At 38.8% G+C, this 25880-nt stretch overlaps 1 protein-coding gene across 1 annotated transcript in view; it reads right to left on the bottom strand.

The window, feature by feature from the left end:
• Positions 1-25048, bottom strand: part of LOC131691657 (cuticle protein 7) — a 78243-nt gene extending 53195 nt beyond the window's left edge. The window contains exon 1 of the mRNA XM_058978219.1: positions 24473-25048. The gene's annotated coding sequence lies outside the window, so the exon portion shown is untranslated. The remainder of the gene's footprint in view (positions 1-24472) is intronic.
• Between the last annotated feature and the right edge of the window lie 832 nt (positions 25049-25880).

Below are 25880 nucleotides of genomic sequence, written 5' to 3' on the forward strand. Positions count from 1 at the left end.
TTTTACTATACACCCAACGCAATCGACTCTCCCATTAAATTGTTACATTGTCTCTTCAACAAGTAAACCACTACCAGCCAGCGGCAATTGTGACTAATAGAGGCGCAACTGTATCCCCTCAATCGGTGCTCTACATCTTGTCCTCATAAAGTAGCTTCAATACTTCATAAATTGCCGTTTAGTACCAACGATAAATGTCGGAACAACGAACAAACGTTTAAATTCTGCTCGGCTTCCTATCTCCTCTGGCCAATTTCCGTTCGCTCGGAAAGTTCTAACTCCTCAGAGACTGGGGTGCGCTGCGTGGAGATCGTCAACTACAGCGTCATAACGCCACACTAGAGCGCCGATCGTCACTCGTAGATCGAATGGGCCTGTAATGTGCATGTCGATAGAAAACCGTTCCGTGGATTTTAAATGTACTCTATCGATCTTATCTCTGGATCAGAGAACATACCCGGTGAGTGGTCGCGATAGGCACCACGCACTGCAGCTTGGGTGCCCGCTCACCGTTGCGTTGCTGACAGTGGTGTGCGGTGTGTGGTAAGGCGTTGATGATGGCTATTATTGCCACCAGAGAGCTGTGGGCTGCTAACCTCGGCAGAAGATCGGTAAATCAGACGGTACGGAGTGCGCACACTTGGCAAGCAAATGAGCCCGAACGTACCATAAACTATTTTTAATTGGATGTTAAGATAATTTATGCGTGAGTTTGATGAAAATGTTGATGTTGTTGTGCTGTTTGGACTGGAATTGGGTGCAATGTGAGCATTTTCGATTGCCGGCTGAACAGCAGGTGATTCTTGATTTGTGGCTAACCTAATATGGACAACAAAATACCAGAACAGATGATGAAAGGTTGTGGGTTTATTAGAAGCTTAACTTTACATAAGTTATTATTTGTGATTTATTAGAGAATCAAGCGCAGTGCAAACTTGTACCAATTAACGCAAATCCCTTGATTATAGTTATTATTCCATGGTTCCGTAATGGAAGATTTTATCTCATATATTCTCTGAATATTGTTTTCTATCGGAAAGCAAGGAGGCAGGCATAGCGTAGTTGGTAAATCGATTACCTTGTACAGTACACAGCTCACCTGAGTTCGATTTCCAACCCTGCACATAGATTTTTCAAAAAGAGATTTTTCTAATGCGAAAAAAGGCGAATGACCCCTTAAGTTAAAAATTCGAAAGAATAAATAATCTTGGAAAGCAAATAAACAATGTAGCTAGCCACCAGTGAAATTTGTAGCCTAAACACAGTAAATCGCCAGAAATCCCTAATATAGTGAAACCTTTATACTATATCCCGCGGCCATCAAAGGACCCCTTATCTACAAAAAAAAGTTTTGAAATGACTGTTTCGACCAAACGCTAATAAAACACATCTGATCGTAAAATAAATTGAACAATTTTTTAATTTAAAGCTAAATTAACTTTTTTCCATATTTCAAACGTCTCATTAACTCTCCATTGTCACTGATTGATGATGTGTTTGGCTGTTAAACGATGGTATAGTGGCTACAAAACACCAGCGACTGTCAGCGAGAAGCTACGTAATTATCTAGACTCCACCTCACCACCTAGCCGAACAGCCTTAGTAAATGGATCATTTCCTACTGCATGAAGCTTCGATGCATTGAATGCATTTTTGCACCGTTTTTCATGTGGCAAATGTGAGGTGTTAATGATTTCCATGCTCCAAGGTAAAGCTGTTTTTGTTTTGCGATCGGAAATTTTGGTGGTTCTTCTTACAAATCGATTCGTTGTGATGCAGCGCCTTGGGCGTTTTCAATTAGTCATTGGGTTTATCCGTTTGATCATGAAATAGGTTCCAAAATAGTTTTCTGAACTATAGCACCTATACTCTACCAATGTAGCAAATAACACGGTGCTACAATGATTCTGTACTTTTCAGATGATCTAGTATTGGTTGTAGATATCATCGAATGTAACACAAAATACTTTATGAAAAATATTATGTATGCCATCAAACGCGTGATTTTTTAGCAAACAACAAGTATTTTTCGGGCCAGTCTACTTTCTACTTCTGCCGCAGTCAGACGTACAATCGAGCCAAGCGAACAACATGCCTCTCGATCTAGTGTGCATTGTCTTGAGAACAAAGGAAATATCGGATTATTCTTGTCATCATGAGTAAAGTTGACGAAAAAGCTCTACTCCGACCCAACGCAGCGGTCGTTGACTTTAAATTTTGTTTAAAAAGACCGAGTTTTAGTGAAGTGGCATACCTTCTGAAGGTAAAAATGCAACTTAGGCTTGCTGATGTCTTGTACCTTCAGTATCATCATCTTCGCAATGTAGTGTTAATATCATTCAACACATTAGCACAAGCCGAGTGTTTCGTTTTGAAGAACAACTTAAAACACGTGGTTGAAAGTGACAACGTTGGAATTAAGATTCCCGTATGCATTGAGAATGATTATATAGATGTAAGGTTATTATACCTATCACCTCGTACCCCTCCTGAGCCAATTGCAAAATGCATGTCGCAATACGGAGAAGTAGAATCCGTTACACCTGATACTTGGAGAAACTTCTTCCCGGGTACTCCTAACGGCGTTTTTGTAGTGAGGATGCGGGTTGAAAGGCCTATACCCTCCTACTTGGCAATAAAACTCAATACTCACGGAACTACAATTATGCAAACTACGCTATGCACCCATGAGGGTCAAACTCCTACGTGCAAGTATTGTAATCAGACAGCTCATCATGGACAACCTTGCGTGGAAGATGCAGAGGAAAATGCATCTCAACCGATTGCCAACTCATCTACGGCAAACCAACCTAAAACAGAGTTTTCAATACCAATGCCTGAACCACAAACGGTGGTCAAATTTGTGGCAGCTGTTCAGAGCATAATGACAACCGCAAAAGAATCATCCAGCAGCCCAAAAGCAACTGTAAGCAACTTCGGCAACGAATGCAGTAACAATGACGAATTTACAGTGATCAACAATAAGTGCAAGAAGCAAGGGAGACCATCTGATCCCGGACACCAAGCCAGCTTCGACCGGGACGTGAAAAACAAGAGAGAATTAAATGACCCCCCTCACGCTGCTTGTCAACAGACCTCGCGAAAAAAGGTCTCCGCTCGCAATAAAAAGTTGCGCGCACGAGATCCAATTAATTAATTCTTGTTTGTATTTTTATGTTTACATGTATTGTAAACGTATTAAAGATCCACGGCTCCGTTAAGCTACCGCTATGAGCCGTGTCAAATAAACGAATTAAAAAAAAAATTATTTTTCGGGACATGCGGTACTTAAAAAATTAGCGACGCGATCATTTCGATTTTCAATTTTTTGAGGCATCTGGAAGGAAGAAATGATCTTTCCAAAGCTCAGCTATGTTATGTTCTTTTGTTAAAAATGCTATGCTGTTTTGAAACAAGAAATATTCATTTTTTGGAGATATTTTCATAAAAAAAATGTGAAAATTGCCTTTTTGCCTTTCTCATATAAAGAAAGGCTATGCAATCACTGTAAAAATCGACTTTTTAACCGAGGCCCGGAGGGCCGAGTGTCATACACCATTCGATTCAGTTAGTCGAGATCGGCAAATGTCTGTGTGTGTATGTATGTGTGTATGTGTGTGTGTGTACGTGGGTGTGTGTCATTTAAACTCACACAATTTTCTCAGAGATGGCTGAACCGATTTTCGCAAACTTAGTTTCATCTGAAAGGTATAACGCTCCCATAAGCTGCTATTGAATTTTTAGTTGATCCGACTTCCGGTTCCGGAGTTACGGTTTGAAGAGTGCGGTCACACAGCAAATTCCCATATAAACTGGTACCACCATGATGTTCAAATGATGTAAAATAGGGCATTGCAAAAAAAACTTTTTTTTGAATTCTCAAAGGCCCCCCCTCTCATATTGTGATAAATGTCAAAGTAAGGTCAGATGCCAAATTTCACATCATTTGGACAATTTTAGACCCCCGCCCACTTCGCTTGAAATTTTTTGAAATTGAGACTATGGGAAAATATGGAGGAAAAATACATTAAATGCTATAACTTTTGAAGTAGCAATCAGAAAATTACAATTTATACCTCTTTTGGAAGGAAATAATCTTAGTATTTGAATGGAGATATTTTTGTTTCTAGAAAAATACGGGAAAGTGGGGTACTGGGTCATTTTGGCCCCAAAATCCCCTATTTTTAATAATTTTTCTGCTCCGTGATGCATATCATACATATTTTGTAGTTTTTCTAATGTGAAAAAATCTCGAAAGTCGATCGGAGCCTTTTTGGCCTTTGTCCGAATACGAGAAGTTGGGGTTATATAGCCTTTTGTCATTCATATTAAACTTCATCATTTTCTCGTGAGTATATCTCTATTATTCTTCACTCAATTTTCATAAACTATACCTTGTTGAACGTGGAAAATTCTTAGGATTATAACAAAAATAGATTCGTTACCAGTAAAATTCAGGAACATCAAATTATCTGACATATAGTGTCGATTTCACATTTTTATCATAAAATCGCACATATTAACTTCATTTAACAACAAAACACTTATTTAATGTACTACTTTTAGTGTAAAATATGCTTAGGGATCACATGAGAAAAGTTTCATTCCTGGAAAAATAGGGGAAGTTGAGGTATTAGGACAAATAATGAAAAAAATGAGATTTATAGAGTAAATATCAAAAAGTTTGATGTTTCTGAATTTTACCTTTAACGTTTTTATTTTTGTTTTATTCCTCAGAATTTTACACGTTCAACAAGTTACATTTTGTAAAAATTGATTGAAGAATAATAGAGTTATATGCATGAGAAAATGATAAAATTTAATATGAATGACAAAAAGCCCTATAACCCCAACTTCTCCTATTCTGACTAAGGTCAAAAGGGTTCCGATCGATTTCTGAGATTTTTTCACATTAGAAAAACTACAAAATATGTATGATTTGCATTACGGAGCAGAAAACTCATTAAAAATAGGGGATTTTGGGTCCAAAATGACCCAGTACCCCACTTTCCCGTATTTTCCTAGAAACAAAAATATCTCCATTCAAATACTAAGATTATGTTCTTTCAAAAGAGGTATAAATTGTAATTTTCTGATTGCTACTTCAAAAGTTATAGCATTTAATGTATTTTTCCTCCATATTTTCCCATAGTACCAATTTCAAAAAATTTCAAGCGAAGTGGGCGGGGGTCTAAAATTGTCCAAATGATGTGAAATTTGGCATCTGACCTTACTTTGACATTTGTCACAATATGAGAGGGGGGGCCTTTGAGAATTCAAAAAAAAATTTTTTTTGCAATGCCCTAATGTAAAACATATTAAAATTGATGTAACATTACTCAAGTTTGCGGGTCTGGATCACTAATGGTCAATCAAAGCAGCTTTGACCACATTGGCCACCTATGATGGTTCATGACGCCCCCGGGGAACCCGCCAAGTTCCTAAGCTAATAGCACACCCATTCCACAACGAATTCTCTACCGATTTTTACAAACTTGATTTCAAATGAAATATACAGTAATGCCATTAACTGCTGCTGAATTTCATTCGGTTCTGACTCTTACTTCCGGAGTTACAGGGGTGTTAGTAAGGATACACTGGAATTTTCCATAAAAATCGGTACAATCGTATTACCTCAGAGGCAAAAAACTATTGAAATGGTCACCAAATTACTTCTAATCGCAGATCTAGATCACTGATAGCCAATCAAACATTCTCTGAATATATTGTCCACTATCGACGATTCCGGAAGTCCGGAATTCCGGGAATATTCCACAATTAAAGTCACATCGGTTCATCGGTGATGACTGAACCGATTTTCTCAAACCAGGTCTCAAATGGAAGGCAAAATATGCAGTTGAGTATTGCGTCGCCGCCCCTCCCCCCCGCCTTGCCCTTACACCTCCCTCCTTCATCACTCCCCTCCTCTTGGACCACCCTCACGCCCGTATTTCCTTCATCCACCCCGTATACCGAAATAAGATGAAGATAACATTGAACTCATGCTTGTTAAGCTAATTAAATATTATTCTTTTGCCTTTCTTATATAGAAAGGTTATGCAATTGCTCCAAAAACCGACTTTCTAACCGACGCTCGGAGTGCCGAGTCTCATATAACATTCGACTCAGTTCGCCGAGATCGCAAAATATCTGTGTGTATGTATGTGTGTATGTATGTATGTATGTATGTGTGTGTATGTGCGGATTTGTTAACAAAATGTACACATCGGTTTCTCGGAGGTGGCTGAACCGATTTTTACAAACTAAGATTCAAATGAAAGGTATAATATTCCCATAGGTTGCTATTGAATTTCATTTTCAAACGACATCTTGTTCCGGATTACGAGTTGAAGAGTATGGTTACAAAACAAAAATTGTTGATTTGTCCACATCGGTTTCTCGGAATTTTCTGAACCGATTTGGCAAACTTGATTTTAAATGAAAGGTCCATCAGCTGCTGTTTAATTTTGTGTGGATCCGAGTTCTGGTTCCTGAATTACAGGGTGATACGCACGATCACGCAGCAAATCCCGATTCTAACGAATTCTGCGATGACTCTAAAAAGGTGAATTTTTTTTCCAAAATATAAACATAACTGTTGAATGTGTAGATCTAGGTCACCAACAGTCATTCAAAGTCTCTTTGGCCACACTGGCCACCATCGACGGATCCGGAAGCATCCAAATTCAGAATAACGGTTATATTGGTTTTTCGAAAATGGCTAGAACGATTTGATCAACTTAGTCTCAAATGAAAGGTGTTGCGTCCCCGGAAACTGATATTAAATTCCATCTCCATCCGATTTCCAGCTCCGGAGTTACGGGTTGTGGAGTGCGATCACATAGAAAACTCCGATTCAAACCGATACCGCGATCAATGCAGAAAGGTGCTCTTATATATACTTACCAAGTGTAATAAGAATGAAAGACATTTCCATAATGTTATATTATACGAACCAGCTATTAAATCATAGTTTGGAGAAATGAGAAAGGCACAATTGCACCTCTAGGTGGATTAAAACAGGTTTTTCTATATAGAAGCGTCTTTATAAAGTGAAAATTTGGAGTGAACATTCAATTTTGCATCTAACAGCTCGTTTAATCATTGTGGAAATGGACTCAGAAGAACAACAACGGTCTAAACAAATTTTGCGCACGCATCTAGCAGATCTGGATCCCCCTCACACAGTGTCATTGGCAAGAAGGTATCAAAATACACTGCAAGGGGAAAATTACATGCGCGAAATGCTGTTGACGAAATCGTATTATCTCGTCATGGATGACGAGGGTTATGGGAAAGCAGTTTTCCTGTAGCTTCCTGGGATCCTTTTCTTCACCACTCACCACTCATCACTCATCGGCGTCCGTTCGAAAGCAGAAGATATCTAAAAGTAGGGGAACTGGGGGCAAGTCCGACACCGTGGGTAAGCCCGACACCCCACGACTTTTCCCAGATATCAAATTTTGAATTATACAATAATAACAGGATATTATTAGTACGATTATTTTGAGCATTTCGAGACACACAGATGCCATATAGATTCATCCAACGTCACAAAATAAACAAAACATGCGAAAACAAAGTTGATGCGCACTTGGATGTTATTTTTAGTTGAAACACTTTAAGGTTTTAGCAGCACAAAGGCTTTGAAAATCACCAGTATTTTTGCCGCACATTCTAATCTACTCTCCACATCATTATTTATCTGCGTTCCAGCACTTTTTTTTTATTTCAATTATAGAGGTTTTAACCTTAAGGTCATTCGCCTCTTCGGGTTAGAAAAATCTCTTAGGAAAAATTTCTAACCCTATGTGCGGGGTCGGGACTCGAACCCAGGTGCGCTGCGTACAAGGCAATCGATTTACCAATACGCTACGCCCATTCCGCTATATTCCAGCACTGTTTATTGGACATTTAACAAAAATGTGCACTGTTGGGGTAAGACCGACAGTTTTAGGAGGGGTAAGATCGACACGCTATTTATTTATGGTTGAGTTCATTTTTGATTCAATGCGAACGAGTGGGAGTTATTTACGGTATTCTACTTTTATAACATCATGTTAATATTTGAAATATACGGAAACTCTGGTATTTCCATTTATTCATTGTCAGTATTGTCTCAAGCCGACCGAAAAATTAAAAATCAAATTGAGCGCTATTCACAGTTTTTATATAGAACGAATGGAAAAAGGATAATCTAATATGAGATTCTAAAATGATATTGAAGAACAATTTCCATCGACTGCCGGATTGTTGATCAACAGAGTTCCGAAAAATCATAACACGAATCGGATAGCTTACTACAAAAGCTTATGTTAGTTCTAAGTGAATGAATCTTAGTTACAGGGGATATATTCTTCTTGCAGAACTGGTCTTACTTCTTAGAATCGTTTCACAAGCGCTAATAAAGCTTGAAAAGATTAAGAGGGAAAATCTATACCATAATACAAACCAAGTGTTGAACATTATTTATTCACACCACACATTCGTATGCTCTTCCTCTTGCTAAGCGATGAAATTCCAGAAAGCATGCATTTGTATCACATATACTCATATACACATAGTTACACTTTATTACACATACACAACACATTTTTAATGAAAAAAATTGGACAAACAGAAAGCTAACAAGGATGTCGCTCTTATCACTTCGGGTTGTCGGTCTTACCCGCAGCTTTTTAAAATGTTATTTTTCTCCATTTTTTGGCAACCAATAATTTTTAATGAATACAATTTCTTGAAACACTTAAAAAAATATATTTTGTTAAGAACCATCTAAACAAGGATTACGCACAGAATATACAATTTTTGGAGCTTTGCGGTATTTTAGAAAAATGATTGCGCTTAAGGTGTCGGACTTGCCCCCAGTTCCCCTACCAAAAATATACAATTTAGCGGAAGATTCGCTCATATGGAAAACGTAACATTTCGTTTGTGTGACCCGGAATGGTCAATGGACACATATAGTTGAGAAAATGCCTCCGAAAACTTCTGTAGCTTCCCGGTGGCCCTACGCTATTATGTCCGGATTTAGCCTTGTGATGTGTGGGGATTTGAACCGTACACTCAATAGTAATTCTTACAGGGAATCAAGTTCTACAGCTCCCGTTGGACTACCCTCAAACAATGTATTTTTGTGTCACAAATTTGATCGGCAAAAAAGTTAAGAAAATATCCGCCGTGTTATCACACCGTTTCTGCCATTCTGGTTCTTCAGATTGGCCATTGATGCACTGTGAGGCCACCCTCATCAAATCAGTTCAAATACGCTGCGACCAGCAGAAGTGCAACAAAACTATATTTCATGATTTGTTAAAAATGTGCAGTTGTGAGCAAATTCTTAAAGGTTCATGAATAATATTTTTTAGTCATAAATTATAAAATATGTCGAAAAATATTTCCATTTATGACAAGTTCAGTCTACTTTTTACATTTCTCTGAGTCAGACCTACAATCGAGCGAAGTGAACGACATAAAGAAACGAGTAAAATTGGCGAAAAAGCTCTGCTCCGATTGTACGCTGCGATTTTTGACATAATTTTTTTCCAATATGACCTATGAAAATGGAGCTAAGATTTACGGAAGCTGCTTATCTTCAGTATAATCATCTCCGCAATGCAGTATTCATATCATTCAACAAGTTCACCCAAGCCAAACGTTTCATTCTTCAAAAGAGGAATTCCATGAGTAACCGATCGACCGCAAAATATGACCATCGTCGATTCAAACGAAACTTTGCAGTTATGTTCGGTTTACGAAACTCCATGATTTTCTCTGCCAATTGCAATATTTTGATACAAGAGAAATTTTTCAAACGGGCGTAAACGTTTCTACGTGCATTAATTTCAAAATAAAACTGATTACCGTATGTTTATCCAACATAACTATCTTAGAACGACTTACAGGGAATGAATACCTGTGTACGAAAAAAAACTGAGAAATTTTTTTCACAAAAACTGTAATTAATGTTACAAATTATAATTGCATAAAACCCATTTTTTTATATTTTGTCAACAAAAACCTACAGAGAAAAGAAACATTTTGAATGTGTTTTCATGATGGAGAGCTAATCTGTAAAAGTTGTTTTCTAAAAATAACTTTATACATATTTTGCCTTTCTCCTATTGAAAAGTTATACAATCACTCTGAACAGTGAACATCGTCGAGTTAATCCCGGCCCGGAGGGCCGTGTGTTATATGGCATTCGACTCAGTTCGTCGAATGTCTGTGTGTGCGTATGTGAATGTATGTATGTTTTTTTAGACCGCAGTATAAAACTTTTCAGGAAAACCCTAGACCTGAGGGAAAATGTACAAAACCCCAATGTCTCAGGGAACGGGTTTAAGCTGCCATCACCCGACCCGCTAAAGAGATACTGCTCTTGCCCAGAACCTGATTCATCCCCGGCACTACCATACGCCATTACTTCGGGGAGGGGTTTTTATGTGCATAGCACACACTAATGCAACTACTTACTAGTTCGTTTCTTCCGCAGGGTTACAGCCCCACTCCTCTACACACCACCAATTCTCTACCATCCACACAGACTGGTAAGTCATGCATGGCAGTCGGAAAGCTGGCTGTGAGTCGAGGCTTAGTGCTCCTCCCCTACGAAAACAGTCTGGGCGGCAAACTTAAGACTGTCTAATTCACCGAGTCCTTCGGCTCCCTTGTGCCAGTTAGCACCGCAACTCCCTTCTCGCACCATTCAGCGCCGTTTACTCGTTGAGCACCAGACTTGTTCGCGAACTACTCGGTCTAGTCCCCGACGATGGACCTAGCCTACTCCGACGGAGATTTCCCTGGCGAGAGAAGTTCTCCCGAAACCGAGCCAACCAATCCGATGTCGAGGTCAGTTCGGCGATTCCGCTGGATCAGGGCGTCCGGTTCGCTGATGCCCCGACGACCTGCAACTGGTGGTATTTTGTCGCAGTCTACTCAGTCTAGTCCCCGGCGGTGGATCTAGCTTACGCCGACGGAGAGTTCCCCGGCGAAGGAGGCTCTCCCGATACCGATTCTTCTTTTGTTTTAGCACCACAATTTCTTGAGCCCTTTGGCTTCCTCTTGTTCCGTTTCGCTCTACTTTCCCGATGAGCCATTCAGCTCCCGCCCTCACTTGTTCGCGAACTACTTAGTCTAGTCCCCAACAATGGATCTAGCCTATTCTCCTGCAACCGAGCGGTAGATTTCTCCTGATTCCGATGTTCGTTTTTATGAGCCATTTAGCTCTCCGCGTCGTCCCGCTCTACTCGATCTAGTCCCCAGCGGTGGATCTAGCCTACTCAACGGGCCATACAGTAGGTGCTGAGGTCTATTCGGCGATTCCGGGTGTAGTGTAACTTGCGGTTCACCAGCGCCCCAACGACCCACTGCTAGCTCCGCGACGCGGTCTACTCGGTCTAATCCCCGGCGGTGGATCTAGCCTACTCACGAGCTATCCGGTAGGATGTCGAGGTTGGTTCAGCGATTCCGGTGAAGCTTGACGTCCGGTTCCCAGGCGGCCCGACGACCCAACTCGGTGCTACGTCAAGTACTACTCAACTGGTCCCCGGCGGTGGACCTAGTCTACACGGTTGGAGAGTTCCCCAGCGGCGGAATTTCTCTCGAAACCCGATTTGTGCCTTCTTGTTGGTCTCTTCGCCACTTCCTCTGCAGCTCGGAGAGTATGCTCGAGACCACTCTGTTGACAGCGTCCCAGGTATGTTCGTCACGGCACATCTCTTCGACGATATTGTCCACTGTCATACCAGGTATACCCCTACGAACTTCTTCGAATCTAGGGCATTCGAAGACCACGTGTTTCGGTATCTCCTGCACAGTCGCACACTCCGGGTAAAGGGGTGACGAAGCATGTCCAAACCGATGCAAGTACTTCCGGAAGCATCCGTGCCCGGACAAAAACTGCGTCAAATTGAAGTTCACCTCTCCATGCTTCCTATGTACCCAGGCCGATACATTTGGGATGAGTCGGTGGGTCCACCTTCCTTTCTCCGCGTTGTCCCACTCCTGTTGCCATTTAGCCAACGAGTCCGCTCGAACCAGCCTCCTAGCGTTACGTGCATTTCTCCGCTGATAGCATTCCACGTCCTCCGTCAGGGTAATGCAGATGGGGATCATCCCGGCGATAACGCATACTGCCTCCGACGATATTGTTTTGTGGAACTCATGACTCGTCCTGTTTAGCTTTTCACGGTTCCGCTTGGTTTTCAGCGCAGCACCCCAGGCAGGAACCCCATATCGGAGTATCGATGACGAAACAGTAGATAGCAGACGTCTCGTGCTGCTTCTCGGACCGCCGACGTTTGGCATGATTCTCGCTATTGCGTTCGTTGCCTTCGCCGACTTTTCACAGGCGTAATCAACGTGGTTGTTGAAGCTCAACCGGTCGTCGATTATAACTCCCAATTGCTTCAATGCACGTTTCGATGCAATCACGTGCCCTCCGACTCGATCTGCATCCGTTGGACCGATCTGCAGTTACTGACCAACAACACCTCCGTCTTGTGGTGAGCTATTTGCAGCTTGACCCCGTTCATCCAGCTCTCGATCGCTTCTATTGTCTCCATCACCGACACCTCCACTTCTTCAAGTGTCTCACCCATCACCGTTAGTGACACGTCGTCCGCGAAACCTACGATTTTCACTTTCCTAGGCAGCTGCAGCGTTAAGACCCCATCGTACATCTCATTCCAAAGGGTTGGACCGAGAATGGAGCCCTGAGGCACTCACGCTGTGACACGCAATGACTTCTGCCCTTCGCTCGTCTCGTACAGCAGCACTCTGCTTTGAAAGTAGCTCTTCAGGATCTGGCATAGATAGTCGGGAACCCTCATTCTATGCAGCGCTGCAGCTTCCCAGCTGGCACTGTTGAACGCGTTCTTCACATCTATCGTGACCACAGCGCAGTATCGATCTCCTCTTCGCTTCTGTTTAGATGACTTCTCAGAACTCTCGAGCACTATCCGGATTGCATCCACTGTCGATGCTCCTTTGCGGAAACCGAACTGCATCTTGGAACGTGCGCGCTAACCTCAGTGAATTTCGTCAACCTGTTAAGAATGATCCTTTCCAGGAGTTTTCCGAGTGTATCCAGCAGGCATATGGGGCTGTACGAGGTCGGATCGCCAGGTGGTTTCCCTGGCTTCGGCAGCAACACCAGCTTCTGGACCTTCCATATTTCGAGGAAGTTGCCATCATTTAGGCACTTCTGCATCACTATCCTGAACATGTCCGGATATGCCAGGATCGCAGCTTTCAGTACCACGTTTGGTATTCCATCCGGACCAGGGGCTTTCTTTGATTTTAGGCGCTTCGATGCTTCTGCTAGCTCGTCGTTAGTCACCTGTCGATCCGTGTTTGTTCCGTCTTCTTCGCCGTACGTATGTATGTATGTATGTATGTGACCAAAAAATGCACATCGGTTACTCGGAGATGGCCGCCCCGATTTTCTCAAAGTAAGTCTTAAATGAAAGATACAACGCTCCCATAGGTTTCATTTATTTCCGACGTCCAGTTCCGGAGTTATGGGTTAAAGAGTGTAGCCACACAGCAAATTCACATTTTTGCCTTTCTCCTATAGAAAGGTTATGCAATAGGGTGGGGCAAAATGATCGTTTTTTCAGCACAGCACTTTTTTCGTTCCTTTTGGGGTCCCAAACAACTGTGCAAAATTTGGGGTCGATTGGTGTTGACCCGGCGTAGCGCATTGCGTTTGAAATTTGTATGGAGATTAGTATGGGAAAACCTACATTTTTGCATTTTTAATTCTACAGACTACAATTCTTCCTTTAGTATGCAAACAAATAGATAGAAGTGTAGTCCAGGATATGCTGAACAACTTTGCCGAAGTATGTATGGTGTTAGAATGTCTAAGCCATGTTATAGCTGTTCAAAGTTCGATACATCGAATTAAATGCCAAAAATCATTTTTATTGCCAACACTGCCGGTGTACCAATGGTATTTCATATAGCATTCCAAAATAACATTATATATTTTAGTTTTACCACATTGATATGTTTGGATGAATTATTCAAAAGCCTTAGCTAAATTTCATGAGCGTAGGTAGTTGAGCAATAGGGCGTAGTGAGGGGGGATGGGGGGGGGAGGCTTTAATATGTAGAAATTCGAACTGAAATGTTGTCGAGTTGGAAAGTTCAGATGAATTATTTCAAAACAATTACACAATGTCCTACGCATAATAGTAACGATGAAATAAAACATACTGTATCCCTTTGCCTTGACTTTTATCAATAGAAGTTACGTTGCAGACTGAATCAACTGATGTCGATTGGATATGTCTGAGGATTATATTTCGGTTTAATACGCATTATGATTTGATAGCATGCTCATTTCTATGCTGTTCGATCACGAGGCGTGAAGCTAATTTCTGGATTTCAACATGAAATCCACCAGATCCCTGCAATAATTTTTGCTTCAGTGATCGAACAGCATCGAAATGAGCATCCCATCAATCATAGTGCCTATTAAACTGAAACATAATCAATGCAATCCTATGACATATCAACTCGACATCAATTGATTCAGTCTGTAACGTAACTTCTATTGATAAAAGTCAAGGCAAAGGGATACAGTATGTTTTATTTCATCGTTACTATTATGCGTAGGACATTGTGTAATTGTTTTGAAATAATTCATCTGAACATTCCAACTCGCCGTATCGATTTTGTTGGCTATTTTCGGCAAATTTGAGACTAAGAGAAACGAAAGCAATGAAATTGAAAGACGGATAGGTATTCTAGAGCGAATCAGTTATAAACTTAGAACGGAAAACTAGAACTAGGCAGGCTCATATGGGCATGATCGAAAGGAAAATGTGAAGATTTTTTTTGCCTTCTGCAGAGTAGGAGTTGGGCGTTCCACCCAAGTCTACCGCATGGTCTATGGTAGAACACAACTCATCATCATGTTTTACCGCCGACGCCGGCGGTAAAACATGATGATGAGAATCTTGCGGCAATTAAAACATAGTAACACATTCCAACTCGACAACATTTCAGTTCGAATTTCTACATATTAAAGTCCCCCCCCCCCTCATTACGCCCTATTGCTCAACTACCTACGCTCATAAAATTGAGCTAAGGCTTTTGAATAATTCATCCAAGCATATCAATGTGGTAAAACTAAAATATATAATGTTATTTCCGAATGCTATATGAAATACCATTGGTACACCGGCAGTGTTGGCAATAAAAATGATTTTTGGCATTTAATTCGATGTATCGAACTTTGAACAGCTATAACTTGGCTTAGAGACATTCTAACACCATACATCCTTCGGCAAAGTTGTTCAGCATATCCTGGACTATACTTCTATCTTTTTGTTGGCACACTACAGGAAGAATTGTAGTCTGTAGAATTAAAAATGCAAAAATGTAGGTTTTCCCATACTAATCTCCATACAAATTTCAATCGCAATGCGCTACGCCGGGTCAACACCAATCGACCCCAAATTTTGCACAGTTATTTGGGACCCCAAAAGGAACCAGAAAAGTGCTGTGCTCGGTTGATGTGGCTATGATTACATTTTTCTATATAATAATGCCCCACCCTATTATGCAATCATTCTGAACATCGTTTTAATTTTTTTTGACTAATATAGGTTTTCTGTATTTTGACAAGGGCGTAGCTAGGGGTATGCGGTGAGAAGTTAGCATCATACATCACATACACATCACATTCCACTCTTCCCCTCCCATCAAGCCCCTCCATGTTAAAATTTCCTAGTGCCTCTAGAATAAACTTGAATTTTGAAATGAACACATTACGTAATAGGCAATAAGCGCATTTAATAGAAACCAATTAAATATTTAGTTTGAAATGATTTTGAGTTTAAAACTATTTAAAAATTGAAATTAATTTAAAATTTCTTAACAAGGTGAATATTTTTGGCGGGGTTGGACCCCTTGAACTCTCCTCCTGGATAAGCCACTGGTTTCAAGTGGACACATAGCATCTTAAGTTCGTGGTTGTTGATCCATTATATGTATGTGCAAATCGAACTGAATGTGTAATATACATTTCCACCATTGTATTGAACATAACCAGCCATGGAATCGTAGTTTTGACAAATGAGAACGGCACAATTGTACCACTAGGTGGATTAAAATAGGTTTTTTAAATTTGATACTAATTGACATACAAAACTATAACTTTATTACAGAATATGATTCATAGTGTCATTTTAAATTAAAATGATATTAAATTAAATCCAATATGTGATACAGGGAAGCCCCGATTTTATCAACCCCAATTTTATCGGCCCCGATTTTGTCTATCCTCGATTTTATCAGCTTTTTGAACCGATTTTGTCAGCCTCACATGAAAATTGATAGTTGATAGTTTTAAGGGGGGGGGGGTTAAAACCTTTATTGAGGATATTTTTCTTATCTTAGGGATCCGAAATATGCAAAAAAAAAAAACAAAATATTGGATTTTTTTTTGGAATTTTACACTGTGAGACTCCCTTAAGGGAAATTTAAACTAAATAATCAGAAAGAGTTATTAGGCTATATCTAGGGACTAAAAAAAGAATATTTTAAGAGCTTCCATGAGTATACAATAGCAGACGTAACTGTTTGATACATGTTTGTTTACTCTCTCAAATATGTGCAAGATAACGATTTAACTATGTTCACTACCCATGTGGGGTAACATGCAACAGTATTTTGTCTTATTACTATTATACCTTGAGCCAGCTGGCTGATTGAGCGTTTAAAATAACAGTCTGTATAGCATTTTAATTCGCATATTTAGGGTTTAAACATACAACTAGAATGTGAAAATGTTTCTCAAATACAGAACAGTACCGGGAAGTCGTCTTTACGCGAACTTGCTTATCTAGCAGTACTATAAAATGCTCAATTTCTATTTTTCTATACTCAACTGGATTTTTATAGCATTTGTAAAAGTCCGATTACATGAAAAAGATAGTCATTGACAGTGTAAATCAATAGGTTTTTTTTTGTTTTCAATAATATTTTAAGACAACAAAGATATAGTATATATTTGCTTTCGCCGTTCACTGAAACTATTCTGGCAGCACTGTTTCAGTGGAATCTAATCACGTTAATTGCGATAACCTCAGGTCTATGCATAATACTTGCAATTATTAGTTTTGATATGGAGGGATAAAGCCCCAATAGTTAACCTTTCCTACGAATTTCTGGAAAAAATCGAATGTTTTAGTTGTTCAAAAACGTTGCTGGTTGTAAAAAACGTGGGCCTGCACTTTAAATAAAATTAAATAAAAAAACACAACTAAATTTGGTCAATGTACGAGAGGTAAACAAAAATATGCTGCATTAGACTTCAATGTAGTTCATGTGTTGCAAGTTACCCCGAGGTTACTTGCAACAGGCATAATTTTTGGCCACCCTGAAAACATGGAGTGATACCTTGATTTGATAAGTACCATTTAGTACTCTTCATACTCCCATTAGCGTTAGTACATGTTGAATTTTATTCTAAAGTTTCAGGATTTTTAGTTAGACTGCTTTGAAGTTAAAAAGTGTTGCAAGTAGCCCCGTTTGACTATTTATTTTGTATTAGTATGAAATTTAAAAACGCTTTTAATCCACCTAACAGTGTGATGATACATTCCTTATTATTCTTATCACTTTCTTCGGGTATTATATCGATTGAGAAGATTTAGAACTTGTTGCTTCGCGATGTTAAGATAAGGAAAACATGGTCAAGAAAGGATTCCCTAAAATTTAGCCTTATTTGTCTGCCAGAGCCCATCAAACATATTTTCATATGAGGCTGATAAAATTGGGGGCTGATCAAATCGGGTCTTCAATGTATTATAATAGATAGGCAGTATTCGAAGAAGTTTCTTGTGGACGAGTGTAGAATGACTTGGTCCCTACTTACTTGGAAGTCTGCGGCCTAGTCAGAAATTCGGTTTGGTGGGGATTTGGTGAAAATCTAACTTTCTGTCCAAATGGCATAATTCCGAAACCGCTATGTTTAAAGTTTTAAAATTATGAAGAATCAGTTTTTCAAAAATTGTGACAGAGTTCCTGTCTTTAGCGAATTTGTTGAGACTTTCATTTAATACAACTTTATAGTAGGCATGAATACTACGTATATGGAATATACCGAGTTATAAAATTATATTTACGAAGTGTTCCTTAATTTAGTTTTTTTCTAAAATAACTTTTTATTGTGAGCTTCACAAACTCAAGCTTTGGATAAAATGTAAATTTTATCGTTAATAAACAATGGACGAGATTTATCATAAACAGTAAAATCATAATAATTTAATTTAAAATTAAATAGGAATAGCCTAAAATATGTTAATACCTTGAAAATATGGAGCCTTCATATCTTCAACAAAGTGGTTTGTAATAGCACTCCCCAAAATTTTGCTGAAAACTATAAGTCTGGAACTAAATTTGTTTGAAGAGTAAGTTCGCCATAAATACTGCTTCGAGGATATAACGCCAAAACTATTTTCTCAAATGATGTGCTGTTTATCGTTTGTAAAATTCATCGAAGATACTAAACTTGCGAAATTGGCGGAACGAAAAACGCCATTTTTCATTAATTCCCCTACTTTTGGAAGGTGGTTTACTCGTTATCAATTCCATAACGTTTTCGTCTCAACTCGATGCATTCCCAAAATAAAAACATTTTCAGTAAATGTTGGAAGTTATGTAATTTTTCGGTGAGCAGTTCTAAGTTTCATAGACAATTACAGTTTCGTTTCCAATTAAAAAAGACCCTTATCCATATTACAGTACACCCCTTCAAAACTGAACTCAATATGATAGGAAATCTGTGGATTATGATTGATTTCAGAACTCTGGAATGAATCTCTATTGGAATGTTTTAGGCAAGTACTTGATATTGATGTTATTAGACAACTGTGGGATCAAGACCAATAGATCAGTTACAGATCAGTATCGCATTCCCACAATTTTTCAAAGGTCCTCATGAGTTTTCAAACAATAGGTTATCAATTTACTGATCAGTTAATTATCATTGTAATATTGAATTAAATCAGTCTGCATCAATAAATTTTTAACTTCAATCCAAGTTTTTTTTGGGAAGGGGGGCTACACCCCTGCTTAGAGTTATTCATTTCGCTTTTCATTTTCCGAGATATGTTTCAGATCGATCCGATGGTTATAAGTCAGAAGGTTCGCGCAAATGAAAATTTTTGCACCGATAAGTGATCAAGTTCTATCTAGACAACTTAGAATTGTTCGGTGGTTATTCTAGCGGTTGTAGATATAAAACTGAAATACGAAATTCATTTTATCGAAATAATATTTGGCTCATTTAAATGGATTATTACTATATTGAACAAAAAATAGGCGACAACGGGCAATCCACAAACAACAATCCATAACTTTTAAAGTAATCGAAATATGTATTTGATGTCTTCCATAAAGTTATTCGCAAAAGTAAGAGCTACAAATTTTCTGAAGACATTATTTCAATACAATCACTTCCAAGAAAATTTATGAAAATATCTCACTATTAGGGGGATTAATTAGTAAAATAACAATACCAAAAAAGAGGGCATATTGTATGCTTTAAATTCTCCGAATATACTATTGACCTAAAATTATCCGTTTTGGCGCTAATAATACATTAAATGTTTTTGGTCTTATTTCTGGCTATGGGAAATGATAAAAATCTTTCGTCCACATTTAATGTTAAATATCTCTTTTGATAATAGTTCGATTTCAACAATCTATAGTTCGTTCAAAAGGTATTCATAAAGCTTCCTAAAAATATATGAACTGTTTAGTTACGTTGTCAATTTCGGCAGCAAATTTCAAACAACTGCAAAAAACGCGATTTTTGCACCTTCAAATATTCATATCTTCGAAACAAAAGATCAGAATCACAAATCATTTAATAGCGATCTGTATGGGTGATAGGCCTTTCATATAAAATTGGTTTGGATAAGGTCGGTGTTCACACACACAGACACACAGACATTGTCCCAAATCGTCGAGCTGAGTCGATTGGTATATAAGACTCGGCTCTCCGGGCCTCGGAAAAAATCTTGAAAGTTTGAGCGAATTCTATACATTTCTTTTCTGAGAAATGTATAACATGCCTAAAGTTATCGTTAGAAAAACTTTTTAGCGATACGTTCTCCATCATGTAATCACATTCAAAATGTTTCTTTTCTCTATTGGTTTTTGTTGACAAAATATGATAATTTTTAAAAAATGCTTTTTTGCAATTTAAATGACATTAACTTTTGTTTTTGTGAAAAATGACACATTTTTTTCAGTGTATATTTTTTCATGCAGATGTGTCCATTTCCTATAACTTGTTCTTAGATAGTTTTGTTGTATAAAATACTGTAATCGACCAATTTTTTTTTCGGAAATGCAACATATATTTCAAGCTTTCATGCCCTGCTATTGAGCCAAAATAATCTTCTTCCACGCCAGTGAAACGTATAAAGTTTCATCGGAATCTAAGATGGTCGGTCACGATATTAAAGATTTTCGGACGAATCTTCCTGAAGTTTCTCCATAGCAACGTTTGTTATGTTAGTGTAACCTTTTCTTCCCCGATGATTGCAACGACGTGATGGGGGCCGTAATTGGAATTTCAAAGTATGAAACTCTCGAAACGTAAATATTAGAAGAGAATAGATAGCTACTCCCAGGCCTCATTCGTTGATTCTTTGTGTGATTTTGTTTATTCTGGTTAATCGCGGAGTAGCAACTACGAATTATACGTTCATAATGGTCATGCTCATACTCTTGAGAATATTTTAAGTTGTGCTTATGCTGAAGGATTTAGGAAGTTTATTTTCGATTTTTTCATTCTTTTTTTTATTTCGATTATAGAGGTTTTAACCTTAAGGTCATTCGCCTCTTCGGGTTAGAAAAATCTCTTATGAAATATTTCTAACCCTATGTGCGGGGTCGGGACTCGAACCCAGGTGCGCTGCGTACAAGGCAATCGATTTACCAACTACGCTACGCCCACCCCATTTTTTTTCATTCTTATATAGGGTAATAAGTTACCATTGACGAGAGGGCCGCACTATTTTTGAACAACTTTTAAATGAAGCTATATTACTTATAACCTTTCTGATAATAAAGTATCAGTGTATTGTTTCTTAACCATCTATATAATGATTATTTAGCAGAAATGTCTGTTTTGGACAAAAATAAAAATAAAGATTAGAATACTCTATTCTACGCATCCATTCTCAACGACCCAACTATTGCCTCCCGGGTGTGCCAAATTTCACCTCTTCGAAAAATAATCTGGTTGAGGCGCAATACCTTATATTCCACTTGCGTCAATTCCAACTAGGTATCCAGATCATGGACGCCAACGCATGGTTTGTAAAACGAATCCTTCTACCTTTTTCAGCCGATCAAAACAAATGTGAACATCACGCACATGAAAGAACCTGTTAAAGCTGTACGAAGAAGAGCGCCAGCATAGCGCTAGCAGGAAATAATCATGCAAAGGCTGACTAGTTTCACATCAAACATTGCATTGTCTTGAGCCTAATTGTTTGTCTATATGAAAATAAAATCCCTGCAATCACCAATCAGTCAAATAACTTTGATTACATATACCTGAAATTGCATTACAATATATTTTCAAGTTTAAATTTTAGTTTAGCCGCACTAGTGATTCTTTTCTGTGTGATGGATGCAAAAAGGTTGGTTTTGATTGCAGTAGTGTACCTGAAAATAAAAAAACACAGCGATAACACTAGTTTACAGAATTTTCGAACTCAGACTGGTGGTTATTTTCAATGTGAAATCGTGTGCTGAATCCCAAAATGAAGTCGAAAAAATTTACAGTAGAACAGTTTTCGAGTTAGATTAAAAAATTGAATTTAGGCTTTAAAATAAAAAGTGCGTTTAGTGAAATCCATATATCTTCAGTTATAGAGCATCGATACGAAATATATTTACGTTAAATTATAGGGGAGTGAATGTACTTTTGGTCGTCTGAACATTTTGTTTTAGTGTAACTAATAGTTCTGAGGTTAGTTACGAGTGCTAAAAACCAATGAACATAAGCCTTTATCAGTTTAAATCGGATCAAAATAATGAAAGTCATTCAATTTTTTGTGGAATGTTAATTTTTGAGTTTCTTGGGGTCAATTTATTAAACCATCTTGATTATTACCTAATTTTATCTAGGGTTTGTTTCATAATACATGAAAACAAAATGAAGAATTTTAAGAGGCTTTAATCTGGGGTAATATTCGACCTCGTTTATCCAAATGATTCAAGTCTTCTGATAGTAATTTGGGCTCAGTAAAGTGATAAGTCACCAAAAAATTGGTATTAAACAATACGCATAATATGTACGTATATCATACAGTAACCCTAACATTTTATGAAATAAGCCTTTGACAAAAATGAGTTTGGGACAGTTCAATAAGTTATGCCAGAGAAACTCAAAAATTCTCATTCTACAAAAAATTGAATAACTTTCACAATTTTCATCCGATTTAAACTAACAAGTGCTTATTTTCATTGGATATTAGCAGGCTATAAGTTTCACTAGAAATATAATTTTTAAATTGCATCATTTTGCCCAAAAACTTTACCTAATTTTCTTTAGAAAATGAAAAAAAATCAACAAACTCGTAAATAACGTCAGAACTATTAGTCGCATCAAAATAAAATGTTTGGACGACCGAAAGTACATGCATTTACCTTTAATTAAACATAATTAAATTTCATGTTGATGCACTATTACCGAAGATATATGGATTTTACTAAACGTACTTTTTTCTTTAAAGGTGGAATCCACTTTTTCACTCTAACTCGAAAACCGTAAATTTGTTGGACATCATTTTCGCACACAATTTTATATTAAAAATTGAGGTCACTTATGGAAGTTCAAATTTTCATTTTCATTTTGTAAAGTAGTGTAATGTGCCACCATATTTCTGAACCACATATTATGACACTAAGCCTATTCTAGCGTTCAACGAGTGCTTTTATAGTAGATTCCCCATCTAAAATAAAGGTACAATATTTAATAAGTTGTTGCCACAACTTGTGGCGGAATAACGAGATGTGAGGCTGTAAATCCCTGTTCGTAATTGTTTATTTCGCTAAATGCCTTTGCGTCCCGTTTCGGTGAAGGCGAATTAGCAGATATGTCAAGATGGTGATTTTATTTTAAATAAAAGTTGAACACAAGACGATTGTACCTTGACACTACTGGAAATGCATACTGAGTTTGTTTCGCTAACAGACTTGCTATAGCAAAATTCTTTAGACTGTTCTCTGATCAGTTTCGTCAGAATGGACTTGAATAACTGGAAAATAAATACTGTATTGATGTTGTTGGCTGTTTTCGGCAAATTTAAGACTAAGAGAAATCGAAAGACGAATAAGTATTCTAGTGCGAATCAGTTATAAACTCAGAACGGAAAACTAGGACAACGAAGGCTCATATGGACATGATCGAAAGGAAATGAGAAGAATCCTTTGCCTTCTGTTGGTAGGAGTTGAACTTTCCACCGAAGTCTACCACATGGTCATTGATAAAACTTAACTCATCATTATATTTTATCGCGGACACCGGCCAATTAAATCGATCCAAGAGTACCTTGCGGCAATTCAAATATAGTATTTTTTTCTAAAAAATGAATCAATGGCGGAATGGACTCCGTGAAGATTAGCAGAGACAAAACAAAAGTTATTGCATTCAAGGATGGTGTAATTTGTCAAACTATAAATATCTCTAAATGCCGTGTAAAGAAATGAGTTTCCAAAATTTTACGCTATTTTTCTAGGAACGCTTTCCTACCCTTTGCTGGCTGGCTGGACATGCCTTTGCCACTATTATGCATAACAATTCCAAGTTAGAAATCTATCACTATCGTATCACATCACAGTTGACGCTTTTGCAATAGACATGGGTAGATTAATAAGCCCTGGGTAATTTTATCATCATTATTATCATCTTGAATATCCGCCATCCTCAAATATTCCCGCACACTTGCCACACGCGCATCTGTCGAAACGTAGCCAGCGATTCTGTTGACTGCCCAGATATAAACCATATCATGCAGATTATCCACTGAATTTCACAGTTCTTAACCACTTATCACTTTTGCAACTTTCGAGCAATTTTGAATGAAACAACTCCGGTACAATGTAATCTTCTCGGTGGATGTAGTAAAATATTTGCACACTACCAGTTACTACCTCGCGAACCATGACACGCTTTCGGTTTACATTTCGGCTATAATCACTGTTATTGAAACTTGCCTCTAATTGCACTTCTGCTGCAGCTGCACCACCCAAACAACGGTCTTGAATTGGGCGCGAGTGCATAAACTTGATCAATCATCGCTTTAAATTAGGTGCTTTTGTAACGATTCATAAATCATGGCGAATTCGCTGCCACTAAGCCCTCCACACAGCTAATAGAGTTATAAATCATCATCTCGGAAGGGTTCGGTGGCAACTTTTCTGGACTTACCTTGAATGCACGAAACTACACCCCACCGGGGCATTTGATGGATGCTGGCACACTTCAAACTCAGTACTGGCTGCGAAACTGGCCGGATAACCGTCTAAAAACGGCAACCCGGGAACAACACGATCGTTTACTCCCCACGTCAGGGAGGAGCTGTCAGAACTGTTGACACCGAAAGTAGCACCACAAGACAGGCCAATTGCTGCACTTTTCGTAGAAAATTGTTTTCGTTTCTTTTTTTTTTGCACAGTCACGACAACTTTTATGGTGGTCTTCAACGGGATTGATTTATTGTTTAACTGACACTGGTAATGACCGTTGCGAGGATCCGCGGGCCAAAACGTTTCACCCGAAAGATGGCCGTTCTTTCTTTCCGCGGCATCAGCGAAGAACTATTTCAAAATGTTCCACTAGACTGGAACCCAGGAATCAGACAAGATAGCAGACAGCCAAACGACGGTGGCATCCAAGCCCGATGCCTAACGCGAAATTACCGCGCGATAGATGTTGAAACATGACTTGATGATCGAGACAGAAATTAGGATTAGGGTGCAGCACTGCCACAGCAGCGACGAAGGAGGTGCCCTCGCCGAGTGTCGAATGCCGTAACCAGCGTTGTTGTTGATGACGATGATGCCGCAACGGGTTTGCAGATTCTAGGCACGGGGCAGATTCTTGCTAGTATGATTATTTTTTTTGCAATGTGAAACCACACTGGCGACGCTGTGTACTCACTGCAAAACTAAGAGATACTATCGGTTCTGAGCCACACATAGGAAGATGAGCAATGGGGGGCTCCTTTTAAGGCCGAAGGTCACATTCACTAGTGTGAAAGAGAGGGATTTTTTCGAAGCCTTCTAGTAGGAGAACGGCTAGACTGGAGGTTAAGTTCTTGAAGGCCTTCGTCTCGTTTGGCGTTCAGAACACTCTGGTTGACCACGATCAGCTAACGAGTCGTGCAGGTTTCCTTTCTAACGCAATAAAAATGCGTTCAGATGATACACTCGTCACAGTAACGGGCTGTGCTATGGTCTAGATGTAATAACCTTAGTTTGTTCATGAGGTTTAAATCCACATACATTCCCGAAGTGGTTGCTTTGGCGGAATATCCGTGCTGTACCTCTTAACCGATCAAAAAGTAGCCAATTTGTTTAAATTAGATGTTCACGTACGACCTTGGTAGCGTAACTGCTCATCCCTACCATTAGAGTGGAGTGTGAAGGCAGTCCGTCAATCCGGTCCAGCTCTGGCTCTATCGAGGTAACTCCCTGCTGTACTATATATAAAAAATTTAAAGGTTTATATTGCGATGTACTTTTAAGGTGGTGTTTTCTGGTGAAGCATGTTGAAAGCATCACTTGAAGTAGGTATGCAAAAGCTCTTAGTTTTATGATTAGTTCTTCTGGTAGGG

The sequence above is a fragment of the Topomyia yanbarensis genome, chromosome 3, assembly GCF_030247195.1.
Source record: "Topomyia yanbarensis strain Yona2022 chromosome 3, ASM3024719v1, whole genome shotgun sequence".
Classification (NCBI taxonomy): Eukaryota; Metazoa; Arthropoda; class Insecta; order Diptera; family Culicidae; genus Topomyia; species Topomyia yanbarensis.